This window comes from Tympanuchus pallidicinctus, unplaced genomic scaffold (genome assembly GCF_026119805.1).
Source record: "Tympanuchus pallidicinctus isolate F22 unplaced genomic scaffold, pur_lepc_1.0 scaffold3, whole genome shotgun sequence".
Taxonomy (NCBI): Eukaryota; Metazoa; Chordata; class Aves; order Galliformes; family Phasianidae; genus Tympanuchus; species Tympanuchus pallidicinctus.
The window spans coordinates 81,812,887-81,834,403 of NW_026294747.1; the positions used below are offsets into that span (position 1 = coordinate 81,812,887).

The following is a 21,517-nucleotide window of genomic DNA, read 5'->3' on the forward strand; positions in this document are numbered from 1 at the left end:
CTTCCTTTCCATCTGGGAACTGAAATACAAAATTCCCTCCTATTCAGGACTTCAGAGACCTCACCTTCCTTCATTTCTGAAAGCCAATAGACACATTCTTACCCCAGCTGCAGTCTCAAAAATCAGTTCTGTTCCTTCTCAGAATCCTATTTTACCCCACATCACGTGGAAAGAACTAATACTGAGAAACTGGTGCATTTTTAGCTGACTTTAATGTGATTTAGCTGGAAACAAGAACAGCTTGTTCCATGAGGACACCACCCAATTCTCCATATGGACACCAGTTAGGAAAGTATTGGTGCAACCTTAAATAACTTTCTCCAGCTGGACACACTTTCCAGGAACTTCTGCCATCTCCCCAGCTCCAAGCAAGCTCCAGATGCCATGCAATTCTGACTGCAGCAGCCTCCTCTCACACAGCTGTTGGTAGGACAGAGCTCCCATGCTGCAAGGGGAGCCATCCCAGGCAGTACCAGAAGGTACCACATCACTCACACGGATACAAGGAGATGCAGAAAATTAAGAAAATGTGACAGCGATGGCACTCAATTTGCTTCTAGAGAGGACAAAAAAATTTGCTCACAATTTAAAAGTGATAATGAGCAGAATCAGAGACTTGCATACCTGCTTTTATTCATGTCCTACATATAAGGATACCATACACTTTTTGTAATTGCCATTAGGCAGCAATGAAGGCATTGGTAGGGCTCTTTGGATGTAAGAATAAAATTAATTTTACTTAGTACACTTAGTACAGTTTTTTAAGTATTTCACCTTAAGTTCTTGGAAACTAAAATGAGCTGGTAGTTTCATTGGGGATTTGCATCTGTCTGCCTCATCATGCACACTAAGACTCACTTCATATTGTGGCCCCAAAGACTCCTTGCTGAGGAGGATCAGAGCTGGTCATTGAGCCTGGAGCACAGTAGGGATGTGGCTCTCTGATTTCAGAAACCAAAGATGAGGTTTGTGAAAACTTGAAGAGAAAGGAAGATCATGCATGGAAAGGCAAGATCTGTACTGATAGTCGTGTTAATTTTTTTTTCCAGAGGAAAAAAAAAAAAAAGATTGAGGCTTAATCGTGTGAAAACAACCTGAAATTAACTGAATTCTGGCCTAAGTATCATAGCCATCATGAAATTAGTCAACTTGGTTACAATTAATTTCCTTGTCCTTTTGATAATGTCTGCAAGCGTAATTGTGTTTTCCAGCAAGTCAGATATAGCAATTAGATTTTAATTAGCTCTTAACTAATTTGATATGCTGGAAATAATTTCAAATGCTGTGCTTTCATTAGCATGAGCAAAGAATAATACAGCTCTTTCCTAAATTGGAAAAACAGAAAACAAATAGCATTAAAGTTGTACGTCCTTTATTTCAACATAAAGTAAGCTCCTTATATTGGTCAAGTAACCTAAGAAGCAGAATGTTTTACAATAACTAAGATCATGTATTGGCAAAAACCTTTGAAAAATGCAGTCACTGTGAGATAGCCAAACCACTTCACAGTGCAGTTTGCCTGGAAGTTATGCAAATTTTGGCTCACTGAATCTTTCATTTATACATCATTACATAGTATGCTATTTTTTGTCATTTATATATTCAAATACTGTCCTGAGAAGCCTATCTCAGTGCCCCACCAGTGACAGGACCTGAGGGAATGGCATAGAGCTGTGTCAGGGCAAGGTCAGGTGGGATGTTAGGAAAAGGCTCTTCACCAGAGGGCGGTGGGCATGGCCCTGTGTTGCTGGAGTTCAAAGAGCATTTGAACAATGCTCTCAGATGTAGGGTTTGGAATTTGAGTGGTGCTTTGTGGAGCCAGGGGTTGGACTCGATAGTCCTTGCACGGCCCTTCCAACTTGGAGATATTCTCTGATTCTGTCACTCTGGTATGGCTTTGGATTTTTGAAAAAACTGCCACTTTCACACATCAGAGGATGGGCTGCAAGTCCCAAATAATTTAGCAAACACAAAAACAGTTGTAACTTCATGTAATGACTTTTATAATGTCCTATGAAAGTATACAACATCCAAAAATCTCGTGAGTCAAGCTAGCTACACTGTTCATGATACATATTTTTAGATGATTCCTGATGCCAAATTGAGAGACTCAATAGCCAAAGCATCTTCAAAGAACTGGTTAGGAAGGTTTGTTTCTGTTCTTTTTGTGTTACTATTATTCAGAAAAGTTTTCATATTAGTAATAGTTTGGAAGTAACAACTTCTTCAGCTCCAAACCCTAAAAATGTTGCCATTTACTCTCCATGTTTTTCCACAGATCATTTTTATTAATACTGTAACTTTCAAACTACTTGCTGGCTGCTACAAATGAGCACAATAGAGAAGTCATTCAAGTCCATTACTATTTTGAAATAATTCATTTTCCTTCTAAGACAGGTCAGTCAGGTGGCAGCCAGCACTCCCTTTCCATGCCCTGGAGAAAGACTGACTTGAGGCCAATACCAATACCTTTGGTGAGATTTGTCTTTCCATCATACAAGCAGACTCCATTAGCTGGCTAAGGCACATGGTGAGCACAAAGCTGAGCCGGAGCCAGCAGCTTGGAAGGGTGAGAAGTATGCTGTTTTGCAGATCTTTGAACAGCCTGTCAGATTAAAATGAAACACACAGCCTCCTTATACTTGTTTATCTGTATACTAGCAATATAGTAAAGTTCATTGGTGAACTTTGCATGAAGTAGCTCCCATGCAACAAACCTGAAACTAGAGATTAAGGAAGGATTGGCAGTAGTAATTGCTTTCTGACAGGCATAGCCTAAACCCATGACAGTTTCAAGGCACAGCCTAAAGACAACATAAATCTCAGTGCACTGAGCTAACAATATAATCCCATTTAAGGAGAATATGCAGTCATTTTTCAAACTCATATTATTGTACAATGAAATTTAAGAGCAGGTTGACTTCTCTATTGTGATCTAGATTTATTTTCAACTGAAATTTGCAATTCAATTCAATCAATTTCACTTTGGTTAAACACTTTAATGTGCTCTGATAAAAACAGGTAATTGATATTCTAATTCTGTTGTATTGAAACTAGGACTGTGTTATGAACACACAACAAAAAATAGCGAGCTCCATGACAGTTACGTGGAAGAAATTTCTTCCCCAGCTGTATGTATGAGATAGCTTTTAATTTCAAAGGGATATGATGCACTTTACACATTACACCTTTTAATAGAAAAAAAATCACCTTAATTTCAATGCAGTGTTTTCAAGATACCTCTGTATATCCTCACAACAGTACCCCACCATAATTTACAGACCATTGTTGCAAGTATTTTTGCATGTACTTCAACTGGGTGCACTCAAGTATGTGAAATATTTCATGTTATAGGGCAGGATCAAGGGCAGCAGAGAAAGAAGACCACAATCCACATTTTATTGGAACTGCCTGGAGAAAGAACATACAGAGGTGCCATGTAATTACAGGAGATGGATTCTGCAGCTTTTGTAACATGTCTTCTGATAACGTTAGACTGGATCAGAAGATGGCACTGCAGAAATGAAACATTTTGCAGGTTTTTCGTGCATATTCCCTTGCTGGGAATTATTCTTAGACAAGAGAGTTACCATCAATAATCTCATACAAAAATAAACAGAAAAACTTAGCATTGACCGTTGTTAAATGATCAGAATCTCATTTTTTACCTGTCTGCATTTACTGACCAACAGCCCCTGCAGTATTGGTTCAGCATTGATTCTGGACAAAGACTACTATCTAACGAGCCACCTGCTACACTCCTGTATTCTTCACAGATTTTCCAGAGTGATTTCAACAAGTTTGAACCCATTGTTGGGTTTATAGCCATGAAATCTGACAAAATCACTGTCTGACACATCAGATTTGCTTCTCAGACTTGACCAGAAACAGCTTTCATTACTGACAGGTGCATTCCTGCTGCTAAGAAAGGTTAAAGAAACGCTTGGCTGCACAGTGCCAAAGGGAAAATGCAGCAGTGTGTACACAAGCCCCTTTGTTTGTTGTTTCATGACTACCGTTCTGATTCCTACTCACGTGTTACAAACAAATTTTCTGATGCATTCTTTCCCACAAGAAACAATGAAAGGGTATGTCAAATTCAAATAGGAATGGATTAAGAATTGGTTTTGCTTTCATTCATTTGATATTGGTTTTTTTGTTACTGTTTTTTGTTTCATTTTTTCAGGCATATTGTCCTTTTTAAGTCAAAAGCATTTTGCATTATGTTATCAATCATGTATTCCATCAGAACTGAGTGGGATCACCTTCAGTAAGATTAACAGATTCACACTGATGAAGTACCACACTGTGACAACTGGCCTTACAGTTGATAGCTCTTTTACATGTTCTACCCACAGGAAGCAATTTCATCAATTTTTCTTTTCAATTAAGGTCAGATCAATTATATTCCAGAATTACAATTTTATTTGTGAATCAATTACCTCCTATGTGTTTTTATGCTGTTACTTCTTCGATCTTCTTTGCTAAATGAGAAGCTATTAATTTTGGACAAATATTTCTATAAATCAGTTAGTAGGCAGGCAATAATAATAATATTGAACAGATTTCCACAGAAATTAGCTCATTATCTCTGCTTGTTTGTGGTGAAATGGTTTTTAGTGTGTTTTGCATGTGTGTTCCCAATCCGCTAGGCAAGAGATAAGTGCTGAAAATGTAGTTAATAGACAAACATGACATAAAGTACAAGAGGCTGCATTCTGAGCTGCTCGGTTCTTAGTTCACTTACACACCATGCAATTCCTGATCGGTAAACCAATAAAAAATCATTCATTTCTGCTGACAATTACACACTCTGGAAGTCTTAAGGAGCTATTAAAGACTTGCCTGATCTACTCTGAGTTGGTCACAGTGCTGATTCCATGGAGGACCATGAGGTCCTCAGGGCATGACCAAGTACCAAGTCAGATATGTAAGCAGGAACCAGATACCGCGTGTCTAAAACAGCAGTCATCACATACCTAATTAAGTTTAGACGTTTCAATAATTAAATGACCAAAGTGCTCCATAGGATGAAAACTAACATACGCTAGCTTAAGTAAATATTTGCATCTCTGAACCATGTTCTGCTTTACAACTGAACCACCAGCAATTGCTAATTGAAGGTCAAGACCACACCATTTTCTGTAACAGGATAAAGTAATTAAAAGATGCTTTATATTTCTAAGTTTAAAAGCAAAATATAGGAGCAAATACAGATTGTGAAGCTGATACTACTACATTTGTATACACATGCATTCTTTTACAAAATTCATGTTTTCAGGGATATAAAGCATGAGGCATCCTGAGGAACATTTACCAAAAAAAGCAAATTTGAAATGAAACGAGTAACCTACTGTGTAACCAATGCAGTAATCCAACAGCCAGAAGTCTATCTAAGGGATCACCAAATACAGCTGTATTTTAAAAACAATATTACAGTCAAGCTCAAAAGAGAAAAAAAAAAAAAAAAGAGAGAGAGAATAAATGCTAGATTACAGTCAGAAAGTCACTATTGCGTGCACAGGACTCTCATTTTCTATCAATTTATCCAGTGCAGCTATTTACTGCAATTCCTTTCAAGGCTTACTCTCCAAAATTCAGCTGCAAACTCTTTCAAAGCTCACTCTCTACAGTTGAACAGTCTAGACAGATTTTTTGCTGTGACACATCATAAAGACCAATATCCATTTTACCCTATCCTCCTTTAACCTCATTGTCTCATGATTCATTTCTGGATCCTAATCAAAATTACTCTTCTTACTTCAAAACTTTCCATGTATTTGCTCCAATCCATCTTCTGGATTTCTTCTGGATTTTCCCTTTTAATACCAGGATTTCTTTAGCAGTCATATTGGCTAGCACCTAGCAGTAACTTTCTACTCCATCTTCTCTATTCATAGCACCTATGTTGTGTCAAAAGCCTACTCGGTTCTTCCTACTGTCTTCTTTCCCCCTCTCCCCTCTTCACTTCGCTCACACACTTGTTTTCAAAGCTGCTCTACAAAACCCTTTTCCCTCCTGATTACAGTTCCTAATTTCACTTGGTGGTTGCTATAATTTCTTAATTAACTCTGTAACTATATAATTAAACTTTATCACATTTTCTGAAATATCTGGCAAAAAAGAAGCACTCCAAAATAAACTTGTAGGACTGCTGAATAGGTTGCTATTAAGTACTGCCTATCATCCTAACTAGCTCTATTTCTATCCACTGACTACATCTTTCTCTTGGCCCAGCTGGTAAATCTTCTGGAACAGCATGTTGCTTTGGTCTTTGAAAAGCACTGAAAAACAGTAATTTAAACAGACTATATGCAAAGGAGTAAAGTTTCCTATAGAATTCAACATTACTAGTGCACTGGGGTGCTTCAAAAACTGTTTGTTTCTTCAAACTGGGCTTCAGACTGCCTAAATGTGTGGGATTTCAGCCCTGCACTACACTTTACACAGTAACCACGATGGACATGCTGACAAGCTTGCTGGTCTGCTAAGCAATCACAGCAGAGCTTGGGTTCAGAGCTTGCAAGCAGCCCTTGTTAACAGACTCCCACTGCCTGAACACCAACACTGATGAGTCATTAAAGCACTATCAGTCAGCAAGTAGCTAGGCAGATGTGTCTATCTGCTATGACAATATTGCTGTGACAGCCACCAGAGCAGTGCCCAGTGCTGCATTATGGCCTCTCCCTCTTCAGCACAAGCACTGAAACTCAGCTGAAGGCTGGCATTAAGGAGGAGTTCTGCCCTTCTGCTTTCTTCCAGCACCTTGGTTATTTTAGGGACTTCTCTCAGTTCTATCCAAGCTTGCCTTTGTTTACAGGGTCCCTTCCTCTGACCCCAGGCATACAACTTTCAAGTGTCTTCCAAACAGCAGCACAAGTTTTCTAAGTCAGCACGGTCCATATATGGCCCCTCACTCTAAAGCTGTCATAGATCTCAGTTTCATACAACCTGAGAAAGCTATGGTTGGTAGCAGCTGGAAAGCAATGCTCTGCAGGTTCAGGAAGACTGCTGCAGTTCAAACCTGGCTAGAAGATTATCCTTGTAATCTTTAGGTGTAGTCATTTAACACAGTACTGCTTATCAACACTTCCACCAGAAAAAGCTTCCCCATACTCTTGCTGTATATTTCCCTAGCCAGGGAACTATTCTTTCACTCTCTACTCACCAGCAATAATCCACCATCATTTTGTACTTCTGTCTCTTGGGGAGTTTTGTCTCCACACAGGCAAACTGTCTTAGACTGAATGGACAAGGATGGGAGAAGACACAGAGAGGGATTTCTTAGATGGGAGAAGCACAACACTGAGTAAGCACCATAAAGAATACTGGAAAAGCCATATGTCCTTTAAAATAAAATCCTCAACACAATTTAGGGTGAAATATACAGTCAGAATAATTTTTCTCTTAAATAAAATAAGGTTATTTCCAGCTACTATGAAGTGGAGCAGGCTGTCCAACGTAAAGAACACATGCCTAGAAACCCCTTCTCAGGCAGAGGCATTTCAAGCTACTCAGTGTTCTGATTCACTTCACATTCCCAACACTTTGAGCAAATTTGTTGTCCACCTGCAGTCAGTCTGTGAATCATCTGTGTGGTCTCAGATGGAGTAGTGGCTAATTGAAGGAACAGCTGGTACCTGACACTGATGTCCTGTGCTCAATGCTAGCAGCCTAAAGCACGTGCCTTTCCAGGGATTTCATTCCTGTGTAGAACTGTGTGCAAACACCCAGTGCAGAGGTGGTTTTGCAACAGCATCTGCCTTCCCAGCTATCAAAATCAACATTATAGGAAGGAAAAAAAAAAAAATGGAGACATTTCAGAAGTGAACAAGATGTAACAGAGGTAAATTAAATGCAGGAGGAAGATGTCACAATCTCTACCACCTGTTGCTCAAATGCGAACAGGATGTCCTAAGCATCACATTCCAAAAATGAGTCCTTAAATTAGACCAGAGTCCTTAAGTCAGAAACCACAAGAATGATTCCAGCAAGACCTGTAAAGATGCAGCTTGTTGTAAACTTTCTCAGAACGTTGCTCTAAACCACTGAGGGAAAAGACATTCTCTGTCTCCCTCTTATTCAGATTCCCAAATACTTCTTTTTGGCCGCTTTGGGTATTCCAAATTTGGGGGTTTTGACTTAAAGCCCTCAATTAACATAACTTCTGCATGTGCTGATTCTGTGAAAATCAATTTAAATTCTGCAGAAAAATGCTTTTAAGAAAAAAAAAAAAAAAAGAAAAACAGAGGAAGATTAGCACTGTGTTAAAAGGATGCCACCTACTGGGCAGCTCATCCACCTCCAGTAAAAGATTGGAGAGGTAAATCAGTTAGCTCTGAAGACCTGAAAAAGCCTGCCTTCCTGAAAAACTCCTTAAAATTGCAAAAATAAACTAATAGTTCTCTGGTCTCCTTACGCTCAGGGTTTCCCAAAAGCCTGTGATTTTTTTTCTGCTAGCTCACGCATTCATTCTTTTTTCTCCTGTAGGAGCAGCAATAGCCATGTTCCACGAGAATTTATCCTCCATATCCTTTCCTTAACTCTTTCCCTTCTGGTGCCTGTATTTCTACTGAGAAGAATGCTTCTAACAATCTGCATATCACGTTTTTTTTTTTTCCCATTCTCTGCTTTAGGCTGAGAGGCACTAAGCAATGTCAAGTCTTCCCAATGCAAACAATTAGAAGATGCAACACATGTACAGACATGCAGAGACATACACAAGCAAACACAATGGGATTAGTATCATGCTTTAGGGGAAAATCAGACTGTGCTTCAGCCTTCCTTGCTAGGTGGTCAAAAAGAAACATTTCAAAAAGTTTCTGCTCTGCATTTATATTTCCCTTTTGTGTGTGTGTGAGAGAGAGATTGTCTCAGCCCTCTTATTTATTTGTTCTGCAACTACATTTCTGTTTCTATTACTGCTTTTGGTTTTTATTTAAAATACTATTAGAATAGAATAGAACAAAACACTTGGAAAAGACCTTCAAAGACCATTGAGTCCAACTGCCTGACTTCTTAGGGGTAACCAGTTACAGCATGTATTGAGGGCACTGTCCAAATGCCTCTTGAGCACTGACAGGCCTGGGGCATCAACAACCTCACCAGATATCCTGTTCTAGTCACATTTTTCCTCATGTCCAGTCCGAAACAGTTGCAGCAAGCAGTGATGCTGCCTCTCTCCTCAGCCTCTCCTCACAGGCCCTGCCTTCCAGCCTTGTTATCTGCTATGGTTCTCCTCCAGATGCTTTCTTAAAACCCTTTTTACGCTGTGGAGCCCAGAACTGCACACAGTACTCAAAGATGAAGCTGCACCAATGCTACACATAGCAGGAGAATCACCTCGTTTGACCAACTGCCTATGCTGTGGTTAATGCATTCCAAGATGCCAAGGCACACTGCTGGCTTATGCTGAGCTGCTCTCACCAGCCCCCCCAGGTCCCTTCTGCTGTACTGCTCCCCAGCCACCTATCCCCCAGTCCATGCCTGTGCCTGGCATTGCTCCATTCTTGCTCTTTAAACAGACAGGAAACTATTATGCTCTACCTAACACCCCTTGCAACTGTGGAGTGTAAAATAGAAAACAAAACAAAAAAAAAAAAGCAAAATTGGAATATGCTTGTCAGGTTTCCATGATTAAATACAAACCTCCAGAGAAGAGTGTGGTTCTTGGCCACATCCTCATTTACCCTCGGGACCAATTATACTTCTCTAGCAGAGATAAAAGGCTTTGAAGCAAACAAGGGTTGTATTTATATCTAACATTTCCAGTCTCTCTACCAAATTAATGCAAAGGGACCTCAATCACATAAGCAGCCTGCAATTCTTCACATCAGGTGCTGTGATCATTTTCATTACCGTCATTCCTCATTCCTCTTCACTGACAGTACAAAGAGGACTCCATATGAATCAAACCCATGCGTGTTCGAGAGCAGTGCAGGCAGGATGCACTATTTTGGGTTCAGTGTTGCAGTAGGAACACAGCTCCCAGGCCCAAGAGGCACCAGAACAACCCTGTTCAGAGCTGGCACAGACACATGCCCACCCCACAGGCTTGCCCAGCCATGCAGCACCGAGGGTTGCTGGCACCCGGCTCGCTTTGGTCACAGCTTCTGAGGTCACCTCACAGCCCCTGTGCTGGCAGCACCATGCACCAGTCCAACTCCTCATTAGGCGCTGAGGAGATTAATCTTGTGTCAAGTATTTTTATTGTGTTTTACCATTCTACTTTCAGGCATAAAAGGACAGATAGTCTGACTCCAGTCGACATACGCGTTGATTTCCAAGCATACATTTTGGGCAGTGATTTAAGTTATTATGACTTGTTTATGGAAATGGGCATCATGCACTCATTGTTTCCAAGTTGCTGAAAAAAACAGTGTTCTGCCCAAGGGTTGCAGACATTATGGAAAGAAAAATGCAAATTTTGGTTTTTTAATTACTAGCCAAGAAGATTGATTTTAAGCAGGACAGAAGATAAGATGTATAAGTGAATGAGATAGGGACCTTGTTCCAGAAGGAGGGAATTTTGCAATTTTGTGGAAATTAGCTTGTACAGTTCTGCTGAAGTACTGCATCCCTCCTGTCTGTGTGGCAGCACTTCTGCCTTGCCATTTTCTTGAAGAGTTGTGCTCAGTTAGCCAGAGGACACTTTGGAAAACAAGGGGCTGCTCCAAAAGTACTGCCTCTTATTTTATTATAGTGGCCCACGATGTCAGAGGTGGATATTGGTGATATGACAGTAGTGGTTGAAACTTCCTACCAGTGTTCCATTACATAAGAGGAGGAATAAGGAGAAACCTCCACGCTTTGCTGGCTGCAGCAGGGAATATAATCACTGAGGAAAAAGAAAAGGCTGAGTTTCTCAATGGCTTCTTTACACTTGTTTTTAGAAGTCTGACTAATTATCCTCTATCCACTGACCTGGAAGTCTGAGATGGGAGGCAGAATAAACTCCTCATGATTCAGGTGGAAACAAAGACCTAATACTCCGTCTGGACTGTCACAAGTTCATGGGACCCAATGGGATTCACCCATCACATACCTGCTCAGCACATCATATGTATGAAAGATGAATAAATAAGACCTAAGACATGGAAGGAGAAATGTTTAAAAATGGCTAACATTGTTACATTATAGCATTATAAATGCCATGTACATCCCTATGTCCACAGCTCAAACAGTGCTTTCTATAGAGGTACCTCACCACTCAACATTTCACTTCAAGGTAAACAGTGCCCATATTTTTAAAAAAACATCCTAAGTCATTACTGGCCCATAAAATATAATATTTTTCCCCTTCAAGTGCTTATGAAGATCCCACCATTTCTGCTTAGCAGAGACCATGTTATCCTTCCTCTGGAGAATTAAGCATTCAGTCCTTTCCCCTTCCTTTATATATTCCTGGATGCCTTCTTTCCAGACCAAAGTATCTTCCTGATCTCCTTGAGTCACAGAAAACAAACAAACAAACAAACAAAACAACAATAAAAACTCAGCTGGAATGGAGCTATGGAGATATTGTAGAACCCCCTGCTCAAGGCAGAGATAATTTCAAAGTCATACCTGGTTATTCAGGGCTATATTCAGGCTGGTTTCAAAACTCTCCAGGGATGGAAGTTCTACAGCCTACCAGGGCAATCTGTTCCAATCCTCAGCTATTCTCATCCATCTGCTCTCTAGTGATTTGGATCTGACTGTGGTTTAGAAATACACCCAGCATCATGTGATTAACACCATCGGTTTTAGTGGCATTTGCTCTGGCTAGAGATTAGGATATTCTATTTCAAGGCTCCTCTTCTTTGATATATCTTGTGCAGATGATATGTAAGCAGGCATTTATGGAATGCTGCTCTCTGGATAGAGTGTTGGAAGGCATTAATTAGTTGTCCTCCTTGTCTTATCTGACCTTCCACTACCAAATCGTGCATCTAGCATAATGAAAATGCTTATTAGAGAGGACTTGGAAGTGATGCCAGCTAGGATGAGTGGGTCATTTTTTTCCTGTATCATTTTATGATTGTTCTTGTGTTGATTTGTTCCTGATTCATTGCCTTAAAGACCTTTATAAGCATGCACACATGGAATACCCTATCATTTTCCTTTTCTGTTGTCATCGTCAAGTACACCTTTTGCCATGTTTTCTTCATTTTTCTAATTAATGTCTTAATTGCCAAGGAGCTCAAAGTAGAGATAATCATTATCACTATGTGGTATGCACTTCTGGTTCTGCCTTATAGATACATTTTGCAGCAGTCAATGGACATGCTCTGTCTTCAAACACTTGGACACCTAGTAACCTATGGGCCTGCTGGCAACATCCTTTTCCAGTTTTCACTGTCTTTAATGTTTTTATTAAATGTAACAAATAGCCAAGTTTTACATCCAAATGTTAATTTTGCAGGAGTATCAATAATAGAGTGTATAGATCCTTCCTCTTGGACTTTCATCTACATAGATGTTCTTGTGTCCTGCTAGTCTTGTTATGTTTTGTTCCCTAAGTTCAACCTTCTCTGTAATCAGTTCCCAAAACTGTACCCCAATATTGATGATATTTCTTAATGACTATTTATTCTGATTTTACTTAAAAAGTTCCATGTCTCACCACTATTAGTCTCTCTTTTTACAGCAATGTTGCCAATGGCTGCTTTCCTCAGAGACATTCTTCAGCTGCACGCTTTGAAGGCTTCATTCACACTTTGCAGTGTTTAATATTCACCTCCTCAAACACCCAATTTTCATTTTTGCTTGCACAACACTCCCATGTGCACTGGCAGTTTGCTGGGTCTGTGACTCTGTTGCACTTTTCTCTTCTAATGTGGTTGATGCTTCTCTCAGAAACTGCGCATATGAGGGCTTGTTGACCTCCCACATTTTGTCATCCATGTGTAATCACCATTATTGAGGTGTCCTCTCATCTGCTCTGCATCTTTTACACTCCAGCCATTTGTGATATTAAAGGACACTCAGGTGTCCTCCATTAACTCGACCTTCCTACAGTTTTTTTTGAATGCAGAACTTTTCTCTTTGAAACATTATACTTCAAACCACTCAACTGTCCATCCACATTTCTTCAGTTTGCTTCAGTAAACGTTTCCCTTATATATGTCATAAATGAATATGAGAAACAGAGAATCTTTCTCATTTGACTAAGGTTCAGCAAAAAAATCAACTAAACTCGAGCACTGCATGAAACATTCTGGATGTTCAGAAGAAGTACTTCTCTGCAGGAAGAACATAAAATTTTCTCCAGATTCTGTCCATGAACTTAGTTTATTCTCAGAAAGACAGTGGGACCTCTCTCAGACTCAGCAAGTCCTGCTTATATGTTGAATGTGATAAACTAAACAGAGTTGCTTACATTAGCTAGATTTTCAGATAGCTCCTATCTGCACCCTACTATTCAAAGCTGGGCATAATAATCGCCTACAGCACAAATATCATTGTCTTAAGAACATACATCAGTATTTTAACACTGTTTAGTGAAAACATTTCATGAAAGGGACAGAACTCTTAATGCCCATTGCAAAGTAGTTGGCACAATTAACTTTCAGTATTACATCCAGATGATTTCTCCATATGGAATTACATGAGATGGATACTACAGTTTTTTATCAATAAATCTTGTATCAACAATATTATTTGATGTAATACAGCAGTAACATTTTTTTATTACTTGCTTTACAATAAAAAAGATACTGACAACGTGTTGCCACTTATTTACGTTAAGAGGAGAAATGATAGGCTTTGATACTAATAAAACACAGTCCCAACATTTTGTGAGGGTAAGAAGATACCTCCAGCAAGCAGTCAGCATTCTAATAGGATCCTTTCTGTGAACAGTGCATACAGAACTTCTTCTGTCTTAATCATTTTAATTTCTTACACAGGCCATGGAACCCTGGTTTTTGCTTCTTCATAAAAGGTAGACAGGAACATTTTTCACCATGGATTAGTACAAAATACTGAGATTTGTGTAATTACTACATCTTTACGAAGAGGTACAGCAATGACAAATGCTGGAGTGGGCATGTCTTAAGTTTTTAGTTTGCTCATAAAGCAAATTATTTTGGATGCTAGGTAAAAGAGAATGGGGCGATGTGAAACAGATTGAGGCAGAGGAGATACAGCCATATAGGGACAACCTAGAGGTTTTCCAATGATGACCTCCAATGACATGACGCATTTGATGGCATAAAGACATTCCATTCAATACTCTGCAGATCAGATTGTCAAAGAAGTGAGCAAGAGTTTAAATGCTTATAAAACCAAACATACATGTTTTCTTTTTGGTGCTGAACTGATTCCAATCTTTAGGAAGCACGTACCGTCATCAGACGGCAGAAACTGTAAATATGATAAAAAATAACAGAGTAGAAAGTACTGGGGCTGTTTTATCTGTAAAAGCATATATTAATAATGATTATTATTTATTATTTGATGCTGTTTCAACTCAAAATATACTTGGCAGCATCCAAACGCAGAGGAAAATATCCTTTTGTAACACAAAGAGCTTAAGGGCTGAAACAAGCCAAGCCCTTGAGCAGCCTGTAGTGAGGAAAGTGGCACTCAGGACACTGAAGGAAGTCTACTAGCACCCATTTGTTCTCAATCGCTGAGCTTTTCTCAACACCAGGACTTAAGAGAGATTCCAAGCTGCCGATCTTCGCACTGCTAAGAGCATGTGATCAGCTATCTGTGGGCTACTCTCTCCATTTCTCAACAAATGTTCTTAAGCAGCCTGACCCAAAGCCACAGGATTTACCAGAGATGCTCTATATTGGTCAGACTTAAACTGCCCCTTGAGGTCAGCTAACTCACACTAATCCTGTTTCCATTTTCCTTTGCTAGAAATACAATTCCTGGAAGAGTTACAGTATAAAAATCTAAGATTCAGTAATTCACTCCAACAGTTGTTTAAGTGGTTAAACCAGTATCGGTGATCTGTTGTTATCAATGCAACGCATATGTAAAATGAAGAACTGGAGCACAAGTCAAAATTCCTGTTATTGCACATGTAAATGGAAAAAAGTAACATCTATTAGTTTATTAGATATTTTGTAATTTCAATTTCCAGAAAACCACCTGTATCACTAAATGCACAGATGCACACATCATTTAAAGCTTCACTTCCTTCTAAGTGTTCTCCCTTTTCTGCAAAACCCTTCCTTCTTAATATTTTCTGTTGATTCTTTTTCAGTATTTCACCTCCTTTTTCTACTCTACTTCACTTGCTTCTTTCTGTATCCCATACCCTTCCACCTTCAGAGCATTTCCACTCCAGCAGCACAGCTAAAGATAGCAGTAGTGAACCCTTCCCTTTCTCTTGTACCTTTGTACTGTTTGGAGAGAAGAGACTGGAGACAAAAAGGAACGAGAACAGGAGTTCTTACTTCTAGTTGCATGACAGAAGTCAGCAATGGTAGGTAGCTTTGTCAGTACCGAAGCCAAAAAAAAAAAAAAAAAAAAAAGCTCTCTCTAAGCAGAGAAACTAAAGTGGCTAATTCACCCTGTGAAGTTATCCAGTCTTTCATTACCTTTCTCATTTTTTCTATCGAGCTCTCAGCAGTGCCATGGATTATATCACTTCTCGTTATGCAAGCACCAAAAACTGAGGAAATATTTCTCCATAAAAATACACATAAGTTCAGGTGGCCTTTGGAGAGATACTGCCAAATGTGGAGTGTCATTCCAGCCACTAATAAAAAAATTAAAATAGAAGTTCAGTTTCTTTTCCTCTTGCAAATAGATGTCAGCACATTCTTAGTGGTGGAGCCTTGACATCTTTGTAAAAAGCAGCACTTTCAGAAGTGTTTCATATTATTTAACAAAGGTGTGTTTTTATTGTCAGCTTAGTTGTGAGACGACAACTCTAATGACAAGACAACTGATCTTGATTCAAGCAACCTCTAAGTACATCTGTGAACTCACTTGGCATTGCCTGCAAAAGTGTCCAATTTCTAGGACAAAACAAGAGAATAAAAATCTGTTTTTCCAATTGTGAAGGGGTAACTCAGCACTTAGAAGCAATTTAGGAGGAAAAAGGCATTTCAAACACAGGCTTTTGAGCAACAGCAATTTTCTAACTTGTGATTCTGTCCAAGCTAATGAAGACATCAGAAACTAAAGTTAGCACGTCAAAGCTGCCAACAAGCATACGTCATATCTTTTTTGTACTGCTAGAGCTACTATAAATAAAACCTAGTGAAACAGTGGATTCAAACAAAGTATTGCAAAACTTATCAAATGTATTATTCATATGACTTCTGGTAAGAGTAAACAACATTCATAAAAAGCCGTGGACAGACATATGGCTCCTGTATGCATTGCTGGAAATGACTTGCTGAACAGTGCTACGTGAAACTATGACACGTGAAGCTGAAATGGATGCGTATTTCCACAAATGCTACTAAAAGTGAGGCGTAATTCATCAATTCTGCCAAGTCTGTGCCAGGTGTTTTGACAAGTATAATCAAAATATGTAAATGATCAAAAAGCCATGGTCCAGAAGCTTATTTTAAAAGAAGCTTATTTCAAAAACAAAAACATAAAACCATGACAAAAATAAGCTTCCGTTTGCTACCACTTCTACTGAACAACATACAACCACTGTTAAAAACCAGGAGCAGTGCAATCATGTCAAAGAACAGTGGACATTTGCATGAATTTTATTTTTCACAGAGCTCTTTGGTATTGTTCAGGTAAAACAGCAGTGCAGTATCATTTTTCTATCTCTTCCTGGACCCACTGAACTGCACCCTGTAAGCTCCCAGGGCTGTGGTGCTCATATTTAACTGTTCCTCCTTTCAGGACTCACCCTGCAGGACTACAGCCCTGAAGCATGCAGCTTACTAAAAGCTTGTGCTCTCTACAGGATGATCCTCATTCTGAAAGAATTGGGAGAACCATGGAGAAACCTGTGGTTGCATTGCTCTCATGCTTTATATCTACAGTGCTATTTCCTATCACCTCTGTTAAATGACTCGACTTTCACTTTAAGGCTGAATCCCAAAACTTCTCGCTCTTCCTTGGTTGTATTACATCCATAAGCATCAGCAGAGACAGTCAAATGGAGTTCTCCATCAGAGAGTCCACCCCAAACACAGGGAGTGGCTCAGGAGCTCACTGATGAGGCAAAAGCCTGCATCAAACCAAGCCTAGCATTGTTACTAGTGCTGTCAATGAACTAAGGTATGGCTGGCCTTGCTGCTCTCAGCATGCTGCATCAGCTACCCCTGTGTGAGAAATCAGAATCTCTGCTGTCCATGGGTAATCCAGTTGAAATTTTACTCAATATGAGGGGCAACTTTAAGCAGCTTTGTGCACAGGCTCTCCAGCCTTCCCACCTGCCAAATTCTACCATCAAAAACCATGACTGGAGCTGTAACAGTAACAATAACAAAAAGCTTCAGCACAAAACGTCTATAGTATACCTGCTATTGATCTTCAAGCTTCTTTCTTAAAATTAATGCTGCTATTTAGCCATGTCATCTTTCACAGCTGTTTCTCCTGATTCACAAAAATGAGAGCTACCCTACAAGGAAATTTCTAGGGAGGTTTTCTCTGCATCAGAACTACTCCTTGCATCATCTGTACTGCAACAAGTGTTCTCTGGACAAAACAGCCCCACACAGAGATTGCATGGCTCTCGTGTAGCAGCACTGCCCCACAGCCGCCGGAGCTCTGCTTCTTGACTCAGCCACTTGTTCCTGGAACCTGTGCTCGTGTCAGAGCACAAAGTCAGAGAACAAGTGTTACTGGAATTCGGACCCACTCCTTACAAAGCGAAGTGACCAAAAGCAGTGTCCAGTGGGAAGTGGGAGTGTGATCAAAAAGTGGCACAGAACAAACAATATTGTGCAGTTGTTGGCAGGCTATTGCTAGTAAACATTGAGCTTAAGACTGAAGTAAATGAGATCAGAGGGAAATAACACCTAACCTTAAGGCACTGGCCACTCATTTGAGGGTACCTTCATCAAAAGCATCAATTAATGCTCAATCCTGTTAAAGCTGCTCAGTGTGGCCTTGTTAAGCCTTGTAGCACTGAATACTGATGTTCCAGACCTACAGCAGAGCCTTCAGCAAGGTGTCTCTGGCTCTGTTACCTACACTGCAAATTTCTGAAGGGAGTGAATTTTTTTCTCCCTGGATACCTCTCTGACACAAGCAGCAGGAATTGGAAGTGTTCTACATGTACCAGAATGGCTCTTAGAAAGCCCAGGTGTGACCCTTGTGAGCATTAATAAGAGATTTAATATTGACTCCAATGGCAGCAATTAGGACCTTGAACATCAATTATCAGAAAAAAATAAACAAAAAATGAGCTTACTAATATGCAGAACTGATGAGCATTTGCAAAACTGAAACTCAAGGCACTTGCTATCACAGCTTCCAGGCAAGTGTAGCTCCATTATTTCGTTGCTCATTTTTTCCAAAAACTGTATTTGTATGCATCATTTTAAAAGTAAATATAGAAGAGTTTCTTCTGGGCAATGACTTTTCAGGAATTTTAAGTCATGGTATGCTTTTCCTTCTCCCATTTTTGCTTACACAAAAATGATGGAAATTATTGGCAGCTATTTTGGTCAAGACCATATTATTAAACTGACAGGACCAGCATAGAATCAAGTGCTCATTTAGCTTCTTACCAGATTATAGATAACAGCTTTTAGTTAACTTTCAATGCTAACTGGCTAACTTTCAGCAGTGTCCCACTCTACTTAGATACGGGAGGCAGGTTGGAAGGGAAACACTTAAGCCAAACATTCTACAGAACACTGTTTTTATCTTTAATGAAGATTCTCTACTTTTTCAAAAGGCTTTTCTACTGTAGATCTGAAAAAAAAGTTTGCTGAACTGGATTCAGTGAGCTTAATAAGCTAATTCTTGTGCGTATTTTAGGCAGTAGTATTTCAACAAGGCTTTTAGAAAGGATTCTTCTTTTCCTTCCCCTCCCTTAAAGCTCATGAGCTACAGTGAACTAGACTATAACACAGAACTCTATTATTAGCCAATAATTCTACAGTAAATCCAATATTAGCTGTTTATTTGTAAATGCCTTTGCTGTAAGCAACAAAATGCCCCCATCCTGTCTGAATACCTGTGTTATAATACAGTACATATGCAAGCAGCAGTATATATTGCTTATAAGCCATTCTGATGAAATTGCCCATGAAAATATGAGCGTAAGGCAGGTTTCAATAGCCTGTTTCTCATGAACGTACAAAACAGCTTGTTATATATAGCCATTTTTAAACATTAAGATCTCTGTGCCCACCACCCATGATTTCAAAACACTGCTGTGGAATTAGAGGTATCACTGTCCAAATTTAAACCCTTCCACTTGAATTTCTAACAAAAATTGGCTGACACTAACTCTTCAAGTGATAATGAAAACCTATGGCAAAACGTACTCTAGGATTGGGTCTGAATGGTGACATGATTTACCCAAGATTTACACAGTTAGCATACAGTAGCACTGTCAGGCAGGTTTTAGCTCATCCAGCATTATTTCATATCTGCCACTGTATGTAAGTTACTACAGAGGCAACTTAGCAAAGGTTACCCAATGGCAAAGGCTGACAGATGTCTGGAAACGTTCAAAGGAAACACTTGCTCTCCTGTATTTAATTTCTCTAATTCACAATTATTGTATGAGTGGTGAACTAAATTCCCTCATCAACCTCAGCTGCTGAGAGCAGAGATGCAGTGCTAGGATCTTCCTGGGAGCATGCATAGGGCCTCCTGCTGAACACTGCCCTGCCAGCACCGGGGGAAAGAAGCAGGAGCTCAGTTTGAATCTGAGCTGACAAAAAGACAAAGCATGCAGTAATGCAATGGCTGACTTCATTCATTCTCAACTATGTGACTACTGTAAAGGGGAGGCATGTAGTCTTGGGGAGAATACTGTGTTACCATAAAGTTCAAGGTGGGCACAGAAGCATGGCAGAAGGGCATCTGCTAGATTTTGATGATATTGACTGCAGGAGGTCCAGGGATCACATCTTCCTATTGGAGATCTGGGGATTGCCTCGTCCTATTTGATGTTTTTATGAATTATATTTTCGTGCACCATTTCAGCTACAAACGACATTCAGTAACTAGAATAAACCAGAAGTTTTTCTCTTTCCCTTACAAACTGTCAACTACCTTAACCTTGTCAAGAAGCCCACAAGAATGAAATCAATACAGCAATTTGAAGACAAAATTGGCAGGCGTTTTTATTGTGCTTGGACACACGGAGTAAATAGCCTCATACATCAGCCTACCGTCACCAGAGGGACCGCTCCGAGACGGACCAGTGCCGCTTTTACAACGCGCTGTCACCGCAGAGGGAGCCCAGCGGGGCGGAGGGAGTGCGGGAACAGCGCCGGGCAGAGCGGGGAGCGCTGGTGTGGGCTCAGGTGTCCCCCAGCCACCGTGCCGACAGCCCCCGGCCCCGCTCGGACCCCCGCAGCCCGCTCCCTATTCACTGTTCGCCTTACCGTCCCTTCCCGGCTCGCTGCCCGACCCTCTCCCACTTCCTCGCCCACTCGGAGCGAGGAAGTTGCCGGGACTTACTGCGCCCGTGCTCCCGGCGCTCTCCGCTCGCTCCGCGGCTGCCGGCTCCCAGACGGCCCTCGGTGCTCGGATGCACCGGCACTCCGCGTCCAGCTGTGGCTCAGCCCAGAGCCGTGCCCGTCCGGCGGAGCCGTACCTCTGCGAGCATCCGCCTCCTCTTGTCCGCGACGCTCTCTCCTTCCTCCCCAAACCCCGGGCGCCGAGAGGGCTTCGCGCCGACGTCGGAGCGGGGCAGATGGAGAGCGCCCGGCGGCAGCAGCGCCTCCCCCAAGCCCGCCTCCCCGCTGCTCCCGGCCGCCTGCTGCCGGCGGGGCTGCCGCGCCGAGCGGGCGGGGCGGGGGCGGCCCAGCGGAGGAGGCGGGGGAGGCAGAGCGGAGTCCTGTCACCCGCGTGGTGTTGGGGGGCGGGGGGTGCGGTGCCCGAGCCGCCGCCTCTGGGCACTGCGTGCCGTGAGGGCGCGGCGCCTCAAGGCTCCCATCAGCAGAGCGTAGCTCTGCGCTCTCCCGTCTCCTCCTCCTCGTCCCGGAGAAGTTCCTCTGAGCTCAGCCCGTGTTTCGGGAGAGAAAAGCCACGGGGACGCAGGAAGGGAGGCTGCCGGCCGAGGGGAACGGAGTGCGGGCTGAGGGAGCGGGGTTCAGGCTGCCTGTGTCCGCAGAGAAACTGCAGTCGGTGCAGCGGCCGGCAGTCATCTAAACCCCTGTTCCAAAAGTTATGCGAGCCTTTTAAGCACGTGGAGATCCCGGGAAAAGATTTACCCCTCCGCCCCACGCTGCTCCGGAGGGAGCAGAGCCCTACTCGCGAGGGAGCAGCGGCTGTCGGGGCGTGAGTGCGGCACCGCGCTATGCAAGCTCCCGCTTCTTTAACGTCCCCGGCTGACACATCCTCAAGCCGGGGAGAGGGGGCTCACCCCGCGGTGCCTCCGAGCGCGCAGCGGGCAGCTCCCAGCAGGTGGAGCCGG

General features: G+C 41.5%; 1 protein-coding gene across 1 annotated transcript in view; it reads right to left on the bottom strand.

Moving 5' to 3' along the window:
• The window catches only part of CALCR (calcitonin receptor), a 132,099-nt gene extending 111,344 nt beyond the window's left edge, over nucleotides 1-20,755 (bottom strand). The window contains exon 1 of the mRNA XM_052694960.1: nucleotides 20,560-20,755. The gene's annotated coding sequence lies outside the window, so the exon portion shown is untranslated. The remainder of the gene's footprint in view (nucleotides 1-20,559) is intronic.
• Between the last annotated feature and the right edge of the window lie 762 nt (nucleotides 20,756-21,517).